At 38.7% G+C, this 15,914-nt stretch overlaps 1 protein-coding gene and 1 pseudogene across 6 annotated transcripts in view; both read left to right on the forward strand.

The window, feature by feature from the left end:
* The first annotated feature begins 1,075 nt into the window (after positions 1-1,075).
* On the forward strand, positions 1,076-1,195 carry LOC139770933 (5S ribosomal RNA; annotated as a pseudogene).
* Positions 1,196-14,779: 13,584 nt separating this feature from the next.
* Ten-a (tenascin accessory) overlaps positions 14,780-15,914 on the forward strand; it is a 442,890-nt gene continuing 441,755 nt past the window's right edge. For all 6 annotated transcript variants that reach the window (XM_071703188.1, XM_071703191.1, XM_071703193.1 and 3 more), the window contains exon 1: positions 14,780-15,888. The gene's annotated coding sequence lies outside the window, so the exon portion shown is untranslated. The remainder of the gene's footprint in view (positions 15,889-15,914) is intronic.

Genomic DNA, 15,914 nt, shown 5'->3' on the forward strand with positions numbered 1-15,914 from the left:
CGCATTCATGCTCCACACGAAGCATCGTGGAATCGTTAAGTGGCGGATTGAAGGCAATGTGGCGGCAATGCAAAAAAAGGGGGAGTTTTATTAAACGTATATTTTTAATTATAGAAATATCATTACATACATGAAACAAGCGTACATCGCCGGCAACGGCGGCATCTCTTCGGATGAAAGGAGACCCCGTCCTTTCACGGCTGATTCGTACGAGCGAACGCAGTCGGTAGTAACGTTGCCGGTGGATGATCAAGCTTGTGTGTTCAGGTTCCTCTCGGAGTCTCTCTTTCGATATGATACCGGCCACATTATCCTGAATGGAGAAAGATACATTCGTTTTAATCTGTAAATGGTAAGATAATTTTCGTACTGTTTTGAGATAATTTCTGTTAGAACATAGATAAAGTCATAGCAGAATGCTGCTGGTAATACATAATCGATTTTGTTGTTTGCGCCTGTTGTGTAGCTTTTTGCCTTATGAGGACAGCACTTTATTTCTAGTTAATTGTATTGACAACAAAAAGTTATTGGAAATATCCGCAATCATGTTTTTTAAAAAATATCCAATATCATGCATTTTTCGTTTTTGTTTGATATAAATTGTTTACATATCAATTATTTCAACTTTTGTTTTACAATTATCTCTTTTACAATAAAAACTCTTACACACGGCTTTTTAAAAAGTGGATTAATAAAACAATTTGTAAAAAAACAACACTCAGGTTATAAGATTTCTATGTCACTTTCGACTATTATACATATATTTTTAATAACATGTATCAAATTTAATCTTTACATTTACTTGACGTCATGCGAGATAATAACTTGAATAAAATCAATCAAAAATAATAACCTGCCTTATGAGTTGTTTAAACACGATTCTCGCGTCAATCTCTTACATGCCTTCTTTAAGAGTGGATAATGGAAAAAAATAAGTATTGAATGGCTTTCTGATCATACGCATTGATTAATCAGTTAACAATTCTTATTAACATTTATTGCTATATAAAAAGAAGTGGAATTTTGGAATAGAATCATATAATATAAAACTGATTACGGATAGCTCACATATTAAGGTAACGTTTACATCACGTTGTAAAGTACCAGTTCTCGTCCGATCACTGAAGTCAAGCAACGTTGAGCACGGTCAGTACTTGGATGGGTGACCGCTTGGGAACACCGTGTGACGTTACCATCTAATTTTTTTTTGCATTTTTATTATTATACAGACGCGCGCAGTATTTAGCTTTAATATTATACTATTACTGTTACATTACACTATTAACCCCTTGATACATAAAACTGTCAAAATATGCGATACAGATGCTCACGAAGTAAGTGCAGTGAGAGAACCAATCGGCATAGCGGAAAAGTGTCAACAACAAAACCTCTTACATGGCTTTTTAAAGAGTGGATAATTTGTAAAAGAGAAAATATCCCATATATATAATTTTCAAATTGTTAATTTATTATGTTATATATATTAATTGTTTTTATTAAGATTTGTAAGATTTATTAAGGTCTTGAATTAAATTTGGAAAGTTAAATTTATTTAAAAACCTGAATGTGCCTCGTTGAAAAGAATTTATTAAATTTCACGTTCGCGATTCGTGCGAACGCGTTTACTAATATGCGTCCATCTCGAAATTAATACCATACAATATACGAAAGGCATCATATTTTTCATACGTTCCAGTTCGTGGAGACGTGAATAATTGCCGGTATGATTTGCGAGTCGCGTACATCACAGTGAATTTTGGTGCGGTCAGTTTATTTTTAGTGCAACTGACAGTTGGTTTCCGCGAGATATAAAAAATATCGAACTGACTGTACGAATAAAGAAACGTTTTTTCTAGCGAGTAACACAAATGAACGGTACATATGACAATATTTCGTTATGTAATGTTGTTATGTACGTACTGAAATATTACACGCGTGTATCGACGATTGTTTTTGCGAAATCGAGATTTTTGTTGTACACGTTTCGCGAATCCTTCCTAGCTTGGATTAGCATGGTAAAGATGAGAGTATCTACTAACGCAGATCGCGGATCGCTTTCAGGATGGATGATCTGTTCACGGTACATTTAAGTAACGTTTTATACAAGTCGGCTTTATGAGGGCTCAGACCTTCGTTGCGTGCACCGCATATAAAGACAACCTTCCGGTATATATTCTACGCGTTGAATTCTCAATGTAACGACGAGATTTTATGGACGATTTTATTCGTTCTCTATACGCGAATAAATGTGTGTATATCCATGAATAAACTCAGCCATAACCGTGCCTATTCGAATGAGTAAAAACGATACAAGTGTCTTGCCACGCATAGGAAACTTTTAACATTTATATCTTTATATTTGATACTTATATGATACGCTCTTAATTACTGTCGTAAAACAAAATACGAAAGAGCTTCTTCGAACATTTCGGGTGCGGTACGCAGATATCGTGGCCGGGGCTAAAGGGGTATCAGGAAACATTTTATCCCAAGCTTCGGAAAATCTACCGGTTAAGCGGTGTACGCAATTTAAAGTCGCTACTTCTGTCCGTCCCGAGGGAATTAAGGGTCAGACGCGGAGGCAAGTATATCGCCAGGAAGTCGGGTTCTCCGCAGCTTTTTTCCTCTCCTATCCTGGTAATAAATTTTCAAGTCGTCCAGCAACGTCTTGGAACTCAGGAACGATGTTATAGACGGTGCTCGAGAACAAGAAGGGTGGTTACTCGGGGTACGCTCACAACCCTCCGCACATACTAACGTGGATTTACCGAGGCCCATCCTCCGCGTAACGACGAGTGACTGCGGAAGAGTCCATATACGCGGTTCTGGGGTGGAAAGTTATGGGTGGTCTCGTTGCTGTATCAATATCTCGTTAGGGGCTACGACGGAAATAAAACCGGAATGTTCGTCTTTCTCGGAACTGACCGAGCCAGCAAAATTGTAATGCGTCCTGCGGGCGCCGGTCGCTCGTTACACGTGCAACTTCGAATGTAGGAATAGTGGCGTTGTTTCGATGTAGGAATGAATTATTGTGTCATGTTTTATGAGAGCTGCAATCGATCATCGCAACACACAGATACGTTACTATGTATCGCAAAATCGGCTTACTGTATCAATATCAACTAACTGGGAAATGACGGAAGCGTTAAATAGGATCTCTGATACGCGCATGTATTTGCTAGTTATCCATTGAAATTTACGTCCTGCCCCTCATTAGAGGGGAAGATGGATCATTTCAAGTGTGTAACAAGCTTCGTTTTGCAATCTCATAATTGCATCGAAATCTCAACGAACTTTATATGAAGTAGAGATTTTCAAGTATGTATATACGTATACATATGTGTATAGATCCCACTTCTAATTATACCAATTACATTTATCTAAAACATATTGATATTATCATTATATTGCGTTTCATCCTAATGCATATGCTAATATGGAGGTTTCACGGATCACTGCACGCAGCTATTGTATTCAATAACGAGCGAATGGTCATGATCGATACTTATTCAAATAGCGTTGTCAATACTTTGTGGTGCAAAATTGCGCTATTTAACTGATGTAACAATAACACAATTGTATTTGATATTATACTTACAGATATAAAAATTCCGCAGAAATTACATACAAGGAGAAGATATGACAACACTAATTGTATAACATTAAATGAATGCAGTTCTGCAATGCGGAACCAACTTCAAAACCTTACTTTTCCGCTAGAGCAAATTTCGCGAAACATTGGAAACAAAATTTATCTCAAATATACTTAACGTTATCTCGAATATACTTAATGACTGAACAAATATAATCCTCATGAAATATCAATTCCACGTGTTATATGCGTTATGTGCGTGTTTTATATATGTTTATGTGCTTTTATGTTATAGGTATGCGTTTTTTCTTGTGTCTCCAGGGGGCAGCACATTATAGACAACAGGTGAATCATTTGTGTATAACATACTATAGACCTTATGATCATTTTGCAATACAGAACTAAAAATCACGAAAATTGCGCTTGGTTCCTTACTGCATAATTGCATCCTCAAATATGATGTAAAAAAATTATATATTCTACATATTTATAGATGCGTTACTTGTTCTTTTTTAAAATAAATATTCATTCATAAGCAGTTTTATTTTTATTAACACAGTAAACCATATTTTAACGCAATTGTCAGGGCTGAGATGTTTCCTTTATATTTACGACGTAAGGGCGCGAACGAAAGTAATTCTTGCTTCCGCCGCAATGATCAATAAACCATCCCGTCCACGCTGCTGAACGACGCTTTATACTTCGATGGATGTAACGCCAGGGAAAGAGGCGGCAACTGGTGGTCGTAAGTACTTACGTACGTGTAGGTTCGCCGCGTATATACGCAGCGAGCTGCCAACGATATAGCCAGCGAGACGAAAACACTCGTCTGCAAAGTCTAGTACTGGCGTAAATATACCGAATGGTAAGAGACGGAGCAGCAGTTACCCAAAAGCCATCGCTACCGGTCGCTTATGGAAACACGGCTCCGTAAATATTTTCGAGCACTCTGGTCTTTTTCGCGCGCTATGATCGAACGGCACACTCTGCATTCTTGCCTTCTAGATCTATAAAACAATTAGCGGCTGTAGTATAAATAACATGGACCTAAATTAAATTAAAGTTTTTATATCAGTGACCTTTTTTATTCGCCAGTAAATAATAATTAACAAGAGAATGGTTTAAACGACTCAACTGCAGGCTAATTTTTTTTATTAAAAATCCTCACGACGTCTCGACCATAGATTTTGGCCCTTTTAAAGTGAGCTTTTATATTGGAGTAGCTAACAATAATAGTTACAATCTATACGTAACGTTTTGCACAATGCAGTTATACTTATCATTTGACAAGTAACATATTTGATTAGATTTTGCTAAAATTAAAACATCGATCTTATACCATTATTCGATGCAATAGCAGAGTAATTTTCAAAATAAACGATTTAAAGATTTTCGTTTTACATTTTTGACAAAATAACATAAACAATCGTGAAGGTATTTTTTTTCCAAAATAATGCTCCGAGCAATTTTTCGATTATTTTTCCAACACAGCCTGCACTACATTCCGCTGTAGTGATAAAGTTAGATATAACGCGTAATCTATTATTATAAGCCGGGAAGAGAGAGGAGGCAACTGGTGGCCGTACTTACGCTCGCTCTCGCGTGTTCTCCACGCGCATCGCGCGCATATACGCGTCGCGGCCACGGCAAGTTACCAGTGATATAGTTTGCAGCTAAAACAACCGTTTCTACTGTCTAACAGTTGGCGTTTGGCCAATCCCTGGCGCTGATGCGCCTCTCTTCGCCCGTTATACGAGAATTAGAGTATACTGCGCTACCCCTCCTGCACACCATGTAATTTTCTCCTCTCTCTCTCTCTCTCTCTCCTCTTTCCTCTCGTCCTCTTATTCCATCTCCCTCACCTTTTATTCCCCGACATCTCGTGTATTCTACTCTTTATTGTCCGACTGGACCTGCGTGCGGACGTTGCCTGCGCTCCGCATTTGCATCCCGTTAAATGTCGTAAACTTGTCAAAGCGCGGGCCGTTATGTGCAGGCTCGCGAGCCACATTGCAGGCGGGCAACGTTTGCGGTATCCTCCAGCGGGTGGCCGAAAGACAAAGCACCAGGGAGACCGGAAGGGGATATCTGCTGCGCGCTGTTATTCCGAACGAATCGACGGACTTGAGTGCACTTAACGGAGATTAACGTTCTTATATCTCTCTATCTCGGCCCGGGGACGATATGTTAATGAGTTGATAATACCGAAATTTCGCTAACGAGGGCCGCTGTATTTCACTGTCGCAGCGACAAACAGACTTCCGCGACGGTCCTTGCGTCTTAATTCGAACTGAATCGCCGAACGTAGGAGTGCACTTAAGGCAGATTAAGGCTACCGTAACAAAAGATAAGTGTACGTCGATGTATCATTGATGCTGTAATTAGAGCTATAGAAAAACGAAGGCAATGCGCATTTACAAATGTTTTTGTAATTTATCAACGACTCGATATTGGCTCTTTTTTTACTTTTATGCAATCGATATATATTTCGGAAAAAAATAATGAAGTACAACATACGCGATTTGTTGTTAAACTATTAAAAAATAAATATAATTGTTCGTCGATTTATAATTTATAAGTTCTTATTATGTTTAATACGTAAAGGCGTAATATGATGCAACGTTAATTATGTTATGTTAATTATTAATTATTGATTCTACCGGCAAATGTTTAATAATGTTATAGCAATATCGCATTTTATAGGATGACGGCGTATCTAATTATTGCTAAACTTAGATGCAAACGATAAATAGTAATTATCTGGTTCGCGGTTGTCGAAGTCATCGATGTAACGCTATTTCAGTACCCAATACGCGACTCATAATTTATTTCACTCGCTTGGTTATGCGGCTGGAATACTCAAGTCTCTCCAACATATACATTTACATTTGTAATGATCGCCGTCGTTTGATTTATGTATATAAATTGCATCAATTAACGATTAAGGTGAAACGAAGGATGTGATAGAGTCATTGAAAAACGATTCCTCTGGCGTTATTGTAAAATCTGATGCCTTAAATCCAATTCGGTCGCTCATTGCGCTATAACGATGCATGGCCACTGCAATTTTTCATTTATGTCGTACGCCGATTTATGAGTCTATTAGCCGATAATGGTGAAAAATACGGCTGCGGGAATAACGATCTTAGCTTATAGTGATCATAAATGTAGAATAAAATGTCGCGCAACGCGAGGGGTAATGCCGGCGATGCGGCCAGGCTGAGCATATATTCACGGTAAGTGGCGTGAGTTATGAAAACTTCATGATATATCCAGGATACTTTATGCCTTCATGAAGAACCGCTGAAATAACGTATAAGCGTAATGCTTTTCGTACTCACGTAATTAAAAACTATCCACTGACAAGACGCATTCGCTATATACAATGCGAATCGGCGAAAAGTTGAAAAGAGTCAATTTTAGCTAAAAACAATTGTTTTAAACTAGAGCAAAATTGTTATAAATAAATTAATTTAAAAATTAATTTATTGATATACGTCTATAACAGAACGAATATTTTAAACAATAATTCAGAGAATTGAGATAATAAATTTTATGAGAGAATATTAACCAAACATACCCTTTGCTTTTAAATAATTAATCTAAAAATCCTGGTAATCCAAAAAACATTGATATTTCGATACTGAAATAGATGACATATAATTTATCAGCATAGCCGAGAGCAAATGGGCAACGTTACTCGGGACATCCGTATAATTTACAGTACATCAGTATCCGTATCGATATCGGAATTCTCACTAGTCGTATATTGATTCTAGTGCAGATTTCAATAACACCATCCGCATTGTAATCAGATATCCATTGCATTATGTCACGATGAAACCTATATAGTAGAGAAATATATATAGTAGAGAATATATTTTGCACAAATTTCGACAAAGGAATTTACTTCGTGTGGTTAAATAGACAAAGCCAAACTAATTTTATATTTAGACGAATCTTTTAAGCCATTATACTAGCAATTAATGATTAGACATGCATAAATTTATAATTATAAATAAGTATAATTTACTCTGAGAGATGGAATATTGAAATGTGATATTGAAATTTTTCAGAATAGCGCAGCGCTGCTACATAAGTTGGATTATGTAATTTATACTATTTCTTGCAAAATACCACGACATCTCTTCCAACTTAACAATGTCACGTACGTCTAATGTGTCTAGTTGGAAAAGTTAGCACAAGTATTATCTAGTTGATCTGGGCTAAGTTGGACAACGTCTTAAAGATGTTATACGCTTGGCCAATTTGATGAATATTAAGGAGCGTGTATTGAGTTAGAATCTGCAGTTGTAGTCATAGATAGCAAATTGGGAAAGTTGTAGTGCTGCCGACGCTGCCAGAGCGCGTTTGCGTCTTGTTGTATTATCTTAGAAACTTTCTGACGTCTTATAAGTTTCCAACTTTTGTTATATACGTATGCAAAGTTGTGTCGCGAGTTCCGCCATGACAGGTTGTTATTGAATATGAGTAGAAACGCGTAAGATTTATTTATATTTTATCGACATATGTACGATGTAAATATCCTTTCGCAGAATAAGAAAATTCGTCGATCTAGCGTAACATATAAATGATACGAAAAATGAAATTCGCGATAGCGTAAGTTAAGCCTATTTTGCACAATCTATGATATACAAGAGTAATTTTATTATTATTGTGAAAAATAAAGTTTGTATTCCTCTATGTATAAATTATAAGTCTCGGAAAGATATATTTTCTGGTTATTATTGTGGTTGAAAGAAGATATAAAAGAGGAATGCACAAAGAAGCAGTAGTTATAGAATATAATTTTCATTTTGTGAAAATGTTTATTGTTTACACTGGAAGAGGAATATTCAGCCGACATTTAATCAGAATATTTCAAGCCGGCGGTGGTGGTTCATGCATTCTTTGCTGAAGTCAGAGTAAACAAACTTAAAATATTAAAGGAAAAATACGAACAGCACAGAATCACCACAGTAATTACAACGAACCGTCACGTATTTCGCGCGACGTGCTTCATTTAATTTTATTTTAACACCGTGTGTCAGTATCTATAAATATATATATATTCTATATATGTATATATTTAAAAACATATGTGAGCCTATTTAGCTTCCAAATGTTGAATTAACTATTTGTTAAATAGCAACATATATTGACACGAATAACATATTTATTGCGGGAGAATAGAGTATTTGTTATACTTAATCTAATTAGGTTGTATTCGGCGTCATACAATCAATGCACTTTATATTTTATCCGCGCTAATCACGAGAACAATGTGAAATTAAAATATTTGTGCATTATTAATAGTCTCCTCGTTATATCGATATATAAATTCTGTGAAACATCGTCAAATGTATGTATAACGACCACTCTGCACGCAAATTGTAGAATGGGCTTGTTTGTCTTGATTTACTCACGCGGCATAATTAATGTCATTTGACCGCAATATACATTTCAGTAGAAGTTATCCGAGTTAAACGCGACTACGCGTGCCGAGCTATTTCTACTTGTTAACCATTCAAATGAGTGGGCAATAATTTGAGTGCCGTATTTCTTAAGTTGTGCGCTACTTGATGGCGTAGCTATTATCTTCATTACAGATTTACGTATTTAACTAAGTATATAAGTATTTCTTTGTAACGTTTATACGCCAGCTACATAGGAAATAAGAACTGTGTTATTCTTCGTGATATTCGCATAATAGAGCGCGCTATCGCACGATGAGAAGATATGAACAGGGATATAACGAAGACACGTAGAAAGCATGCCGCAATATATCATGCATAACAAGTGACTAGTCCAACTCTATGCCATGCACGAGTTGTCTAAGGGATGTTATTGCGCCAGACGCAATCACACAATCATATTTCTTAACTATGGCGAGAGAAACACGGCCTATTTCTCTTGCCTTATTGGTAGCTATTCTTTCCAGTCATATTTTCGTACAGCTTTTTTCCTTGCTTGCATAATTAAGTCTAAACCACTCCTATACTTCTGCGACGCAATAAAAAATTGAATTGAAAATTGATCAATTAGGCTGCGATTATAATGAGTTGAAATTGCCGAAAGTCGTTCGCTGTTGTTTAAGCTCTTAAAATTCGCTCTACAGTAGCATCACGATCCAAATAGAAATATTATGGAAATGTCAGATCAGACATTCACTCAAATATTATGAGCTCTTTCTACGACGTACAGATAATCCGAAGGCAGATGGGTTATTCTGCGAATATAATAAACACGTCGCTTTGCAGTACGTGCTGCGGAATTTAACGAAGATAGCAGATTCAACGAACAGGGGGTATTGAATACCGTGTATACTGAACATTACAAAGCACACTCTTTGATTAATTATGATACCAACATGTTCGCCGATTCAATTTATTACAAAATCCGCATTCCGACATGTTTGCGACTTAATAAAAAGATTATGCTAAACATTTTCTGCAATAATGTAATTAACCTGCATTTTTAAATGAATGTTTATGTTTAATATTATAAATATATGTTATTACTTTGTGCGTGTATTATTGCTTATGAAAATTCTTATGAAATTCCTATAACCTTAAGTGAAAAGTGTACCTCGATACCTTCATCGGAAGTTTATAAAATATCTGAATTATTTTATAATATATATTATGCAATTTTGTGTTTTTATACATACCTGGGAAGACTGTTATAAACATCGACTGTTCGCCGTCTTAACGAAGATAAAGAATTACAGGATACTTTACTTACCCTCTTTTACCCACCCTTAAAAACCGAGTCGTAAATGCTCAAGACATTTTACGTTAGTTTTAGTCGATAATTCGAACGAGGTAACGTCGAGGCAAATTATTGAGGTAAAACAGAAATAACGGTTAATGTACAGGAACATACGATTGTAATAAATACCCACAAATAATACATTGCAGAGAGAAAAATAATTACAATTTAAAATATAATGGTAGTGATCTTTTGTCGATCGAAATCAATATCGAAATTGATATAGATCCGGGAAAACTATAAAATTGCACGATTCTATATCTTTTTTCGTTCGAGTGGTAGTTGAAACGATAACTTTCTCACATCAGAAAACTTTGATATTTTCATTAAATTAAGATCTGAGATATGGTAAAAGATAATAATTGACAGAAAGAGAGATACATATGAATCTGACATGTATCATTTATATAATATAAAGTAAGTTTAATAGAGAGTTGAGATTAATAATTTTGCATTATATATTGCCCGTATTATATGCATTATATTGCATTATTATTTGAAGATTAAATTTTGCATCAATAAAGTGGAGATAAAAAGTAATAAGAAATAACGATAGAGAGATGAAATTATGCACACGATACAATTTTTACGTTAAAATCCGACATTATAGGTTCAATATTAATAATAACATTAAAATATCTGTAAATTAATAATAGTAATACTAATAATAAGCCGCTTGACGTGTAATTAATATGCGAAAGTTAAGAGAACCGGCGTGCTCTTGTAGAAACATTTATCGGCATGGTTTAATCCTCGAGTCGCACCAGGACATCAGCATTACCATTAGTCATGTTGTTTACTCTCGACTCTCGGGAAACGCTGACAGCGTAGGGATGTTTTCTTCCGTGCAACCTAGAATTGGCTCCGGCCTGGTGGAACGTGAGCTTATCGAGTAATTCCACACGTCCTGGAGGCAGGTTATCACGACGAACACGTCTGTTCCTGTTACGCACGGAGGCTGCTACGCGCACGTGGTACGGGGCTCGATGCGTCGGAATGACGCCGGCGCTCCGTTTACATTGTGCGATCGCGGAATACTACGGTTCGGCGAAACAGCAAAGGCGCAAAGCTAGCGGGATAGCGGGATGGCGGAATTAACGTATTCGTGTTACGCACGGCTCGCCATATCAGCCGCGGCTAGATGAATGCTAATTAGCGGAAGATATATGCCGTATCTCGCTAGTGGAGCGCTATTTTCTATTACTACCGTGGTAGATATTATCCGCAGTCGACGACCTTTGTTTCTCATACAGTGGTACGAGCCGTTTATAAGTGCGGCGGTGACTCTTAGAATACGGTAACACGTTTGTTCCGTTGTAGAACGGACCTCTGCTACTGTTTTACGTAAAATAAAAATGTACGTACACTATTGAGCATAGGGCGCGGACGATTGAATGAAGAATTACGATCGTTTATTCATCACCGACGGCACCTCTGCCTTCGGGAATCGAATGAGCAGACACTCGCACCTGCGCGAGAGCGTACTATGTTTCTTGCTATGCGTCAAGCAAACTCGCGAAAAAGCGTGGGATGTATGTCTGCGTAATGTTAACACGCGCGTAACGTACAATGAACTAATATCGTATTTCAAGTTTAATAATATGCTCGCGTTCTGCAACTGTAACAAGAAGCGCAGATTGTAGCAACATTGTACGATATAACTTAATTAGTGTTATTTTTTAATATTATTTTAGATATTGTAAGTGATTTAAAATTTTATAAAGAGAAAATAATTTAAAAATTTGATTGACAACATCGTTAACAGCAATATTAATGTAAGGACCTGTGAACACGTAGCTATGAATATGCAACGTGTTATAAAGTGTCACACAATGGGGAGCACTTAGTTATTCCACAATTCGCTAACATATGAATTCTGTGTGGTTTCGTGCCCATTAACTAACGGTAATGATCCAACAGAAATAGTTTCCCCACATCTACTTTGTCGAGCGACAAACTGTAATGGTGATGCAAGCCGAGTAATTTAATATAGCGTATAATTCAGACGAAATCGGGACCTGAAACCTGTTACCGCGTCTGGTTAAAGCAGCCGTGAAAACGGATCTACGAGTGGCTATAATAGCCGCTGCCAAGTTTTCGGCTGTGTTAAGATGATGTTCGAATCACCGGCTGGGCCCGACTAATGAGTAATTAGACTACCGAGAGATGCGTCCAATTTTAAGACTCACCCGTCACAGCCGCGTTAAGATAATGGGCTCTGCTACAGGCTTCGCGAAACTACCTCTCCGCCTGTTATGAATAACAATATAACTTTGTATCACCGAAGATGCCTCGAAATCCCTTTAATCAGAAGACATCGGGATAAAGCTTTACCTACAATGTATAATATACCGTTGTGTGCGATCGCAAATTGAATTATATGGAAATAATATAAGCTAAAGGATTGCCATCTTATAACTGGTTTCAAAAATGCCGAATGTAATGGAAATCAATATTTTAGTAATCTATAACTGAGTTTAATTAAATAACTGTCGATAGAATATGGATTTAATTACACACAAAAAAAAGTAACGGGCAGCGATATTATTACGTAACTTAATTCAGAAATGTGGAGCGTACGGAAAAATCAATAATTTAGTAGTTAATATAAGAGAGCTGAAAAAATATCTGTTGACGTCTGTCGAAACAATGATAGCGGCATATTAATATAATTATGTGGATTTTGAATAACCGGAAGATATAAATAGAATCATATCAACTTGCTGATTCATCGTTCTAAACGATGTTTTTAATTAATTACGATAGCAGCAAATAACAAATGTCATCAATATGTCATTAATGGTCATTAAACAATTCGCTTAATGACATACAGAATGTGGTTTACCGTCACATCTCTTGCTGGCTATGTTTTATCTAGCTGTTCCGAAATCGTTTCCTTAGAAATACTGCGGAATAACGCAACGATATAACTGGTGGTCTTAATCGCGAAATGACGTAAAAGTTCTTATATCCAGAAATATTACCATACATTTTAGGTCGCAACTACCCATTATAAACGCAATGATACAATGTAACAATATACATCGTTTTAAGCAAAATCAATTACTTCTTAAAGAAGCATAAATAAATTCGTAATTTTACGTTCATGGTCAATTAAAAAAGAATGCAGTACATATACTTTTATTTATATACATAATATACATAATATATACATATTGTCGTTATATAAGTACGCGGCGCTGCTAAATCGATATACCGTTTAAGCGCGAGGTAATTCCCCGTGAAGAAACAAGCGTGCAATTAGTCTCTAAACAAGCGATGTAGATTTCAGACTTAAAATACGTAACCAGGAAGTATTTCGCCAAATTTAATCAGTTTCACTGCAGTCGCGTACATTATGTAGTTTGTTTGACGAATCTATGCAATCTACAACGACGAAGATGTGCGCGTAACGTCTAGAAAAATGTCATATTTATCTTTTACGACAAAGGCGCCCGACAAGTCAGCTTAATGTTGTTAATACTACTCTCGCAAGACAACGCAATTTCAGTACCTATTTAATGTGTACCTTAGATTAAGACAAATACTCGCCTTTATGTTCCACAGAACCGGCGTCCTTTTCTTTTGCACGCAGATACACGTGCACCTTGAGGTTTCATCAGCAGCTACAACGTAGCAGAGCAACAGCATATCGGCGCCGCTGCGGTAGACGATACGAGATGCATAGTCACGAATGAAGGAACTAGGAAGGAAGACAGAGAGAAAGGATAAGGTGAGTGAGAGAGAGAGAGAGCCGTAGAGACGATACGAGAGAGAAAGAGAGAGCGAAAGCGCGAAGAGACAGAAAGGGAGACCGACGGAGGAAGAGGGAATATGAAGCCGGTAGCGGACGAACATGGGGTAGAAGGAGAGAGAGAAGGACTACCGGTACAGTGAGTGAAAATAGAATAAGAGGAGAGCAGGTAACGGGAGGACGAGACCCCTCGGTGGGGAGGTCACAGGGGAAGGAGAGTTTCCTCCTTTTCAACCCCCGTGTTGCCCGCGTACCGCGCACAGTGGCGCGTAGGTATACGTACACACTAGGCGTCTATATTTTATATCCGGTGTACCCGAGTTGTCGCTAGGGCGCAGACTCGAGCCAATCGGGGTCGGTCGGCTCGCCAGTTACTTTTCGCGATTCACCGTGGCCGCTCTTCCGCGGCGCAGGTAGACGGACGGACGACAGTCAGTCAGTCAGTCAGTCAAGTTGGTGAGACAGGCAGGAAGGATGTAAGAGGATTGTCGGCGGAGTAAGAGAGGAAAAAGACAGGGTAGAGAGGGAAGGGAAAGAAAACGGCGGCAGGAGCGAAAAGGGGTGAAAAGGGGGTGAAAACTGTGGCGCATAAGGAGGAACGAAAAGGAAGGCAGGAGGGTAGAAAACACCGAAAAGTGCGGACAGATAAGGAGAGTGGGAGGGAGAGGGAGAGGATAGGGAGGAAGAGAGAGAGGTCGTAGGTGCTCTGGCCCTCCGTACCGCATTCGCCGCACAAAAGCACAACTTGCGCACTGTTGCGCCGCGTTACCAAGCTACTGCGCGAGCAACCGAACTGTGCCGCTCGGCCATCCCTGCCGAGCAGTCGAGTGCTTTCGTGCGGAGTGTTTACGTCGTCGCGCGGGTAAACACACGTTGTCGTGGAGCTCGCGCTCTCGTAGCTCTGTTTCCCCACGCATCTCTTTCTCTTTCCATCTCGGCGTGGTATCAGCTGGAAACTTCATCCCTCGCTTTTTCGCGCGGCTCGAGTGATGTCCTGCGTCCTGTGAATGTGGAAATAACGACGATTCGTAGAGTCGAGCGTGACTGTTAATCGAGTGCGATAAAGCTACATGCGTTCGTTTACGGTAATCTGAATGCTATATCCAATCTGAACTATCGAGCACCTCGACTCCGATGCCCATCTTCGAATAATAGGGACAAGACTGACTTACTTATGTCAATTCGCGATATATCGGACCGTCGTCTCGGAATTTACGCGAATTCGTTTCGAGAGTTCGTAAATCTCGCGTTTCGGACTTTATCGCGTCGCGATATTCACGCCGGTGTGCGCGCTCGCGAGGAATTGGGAGATTAGGATCGCTGGCTCGGGGGATTCGCTAAATTCGACGGGGGTAGAGAAGCGGGCGCGCGGGCACCGTGACAGTGCGGCAGTGCGCGACGGTGGCTTGCAACGATACGTGACTGTCTTAACCCCGATAGCTCGTCCGTACATATGTGTATGTATACGTCGATACGCTCCGAGCGGAACTCTCTCACGTCGCCGCGAATTGAACCTGCGTGAGTAGAACGGCAAAGGGGAGAGACAGAGGGAAAAGACGTTGATCTCGTCATCGCGCGAAGCGCTGGATGTCACCGCGTCATCGCGAGGCGAGGTGTACGTGTGCGAAGAACGTACGTAGTCGTCGTTTGTGCCTGGCGTAAACTCGCGCGGCAAAGTGACTACCCCGGAGTGCAGCGGTGATAAGAAGATACAGCCACGCGACGTGATCGTTAGCATAAATGACAAGCGCAGCCAAGGCATCGAACTGAGGTGAGTGGAGAGTCTCTCGTTTGCGT

Source organism: Temnothorax nylanderi, unplaced genomic scaffold, assembly GCF_030848795.1.
Source record: "Temnothorax nylanderi isolate EJ_2023f unplaced genomic scaffold, tnyl_v1.0 TNYL_tig0034_pilon, whole genome shotgun sequence".
In the NCBI taxonomy this organism is placed as follows: Eukaryota; Metazoa; Arthropoda; class Insecta; order Hymenoptera; family Formicidae; genus Temnothorax; species Temnothorax nylanderi.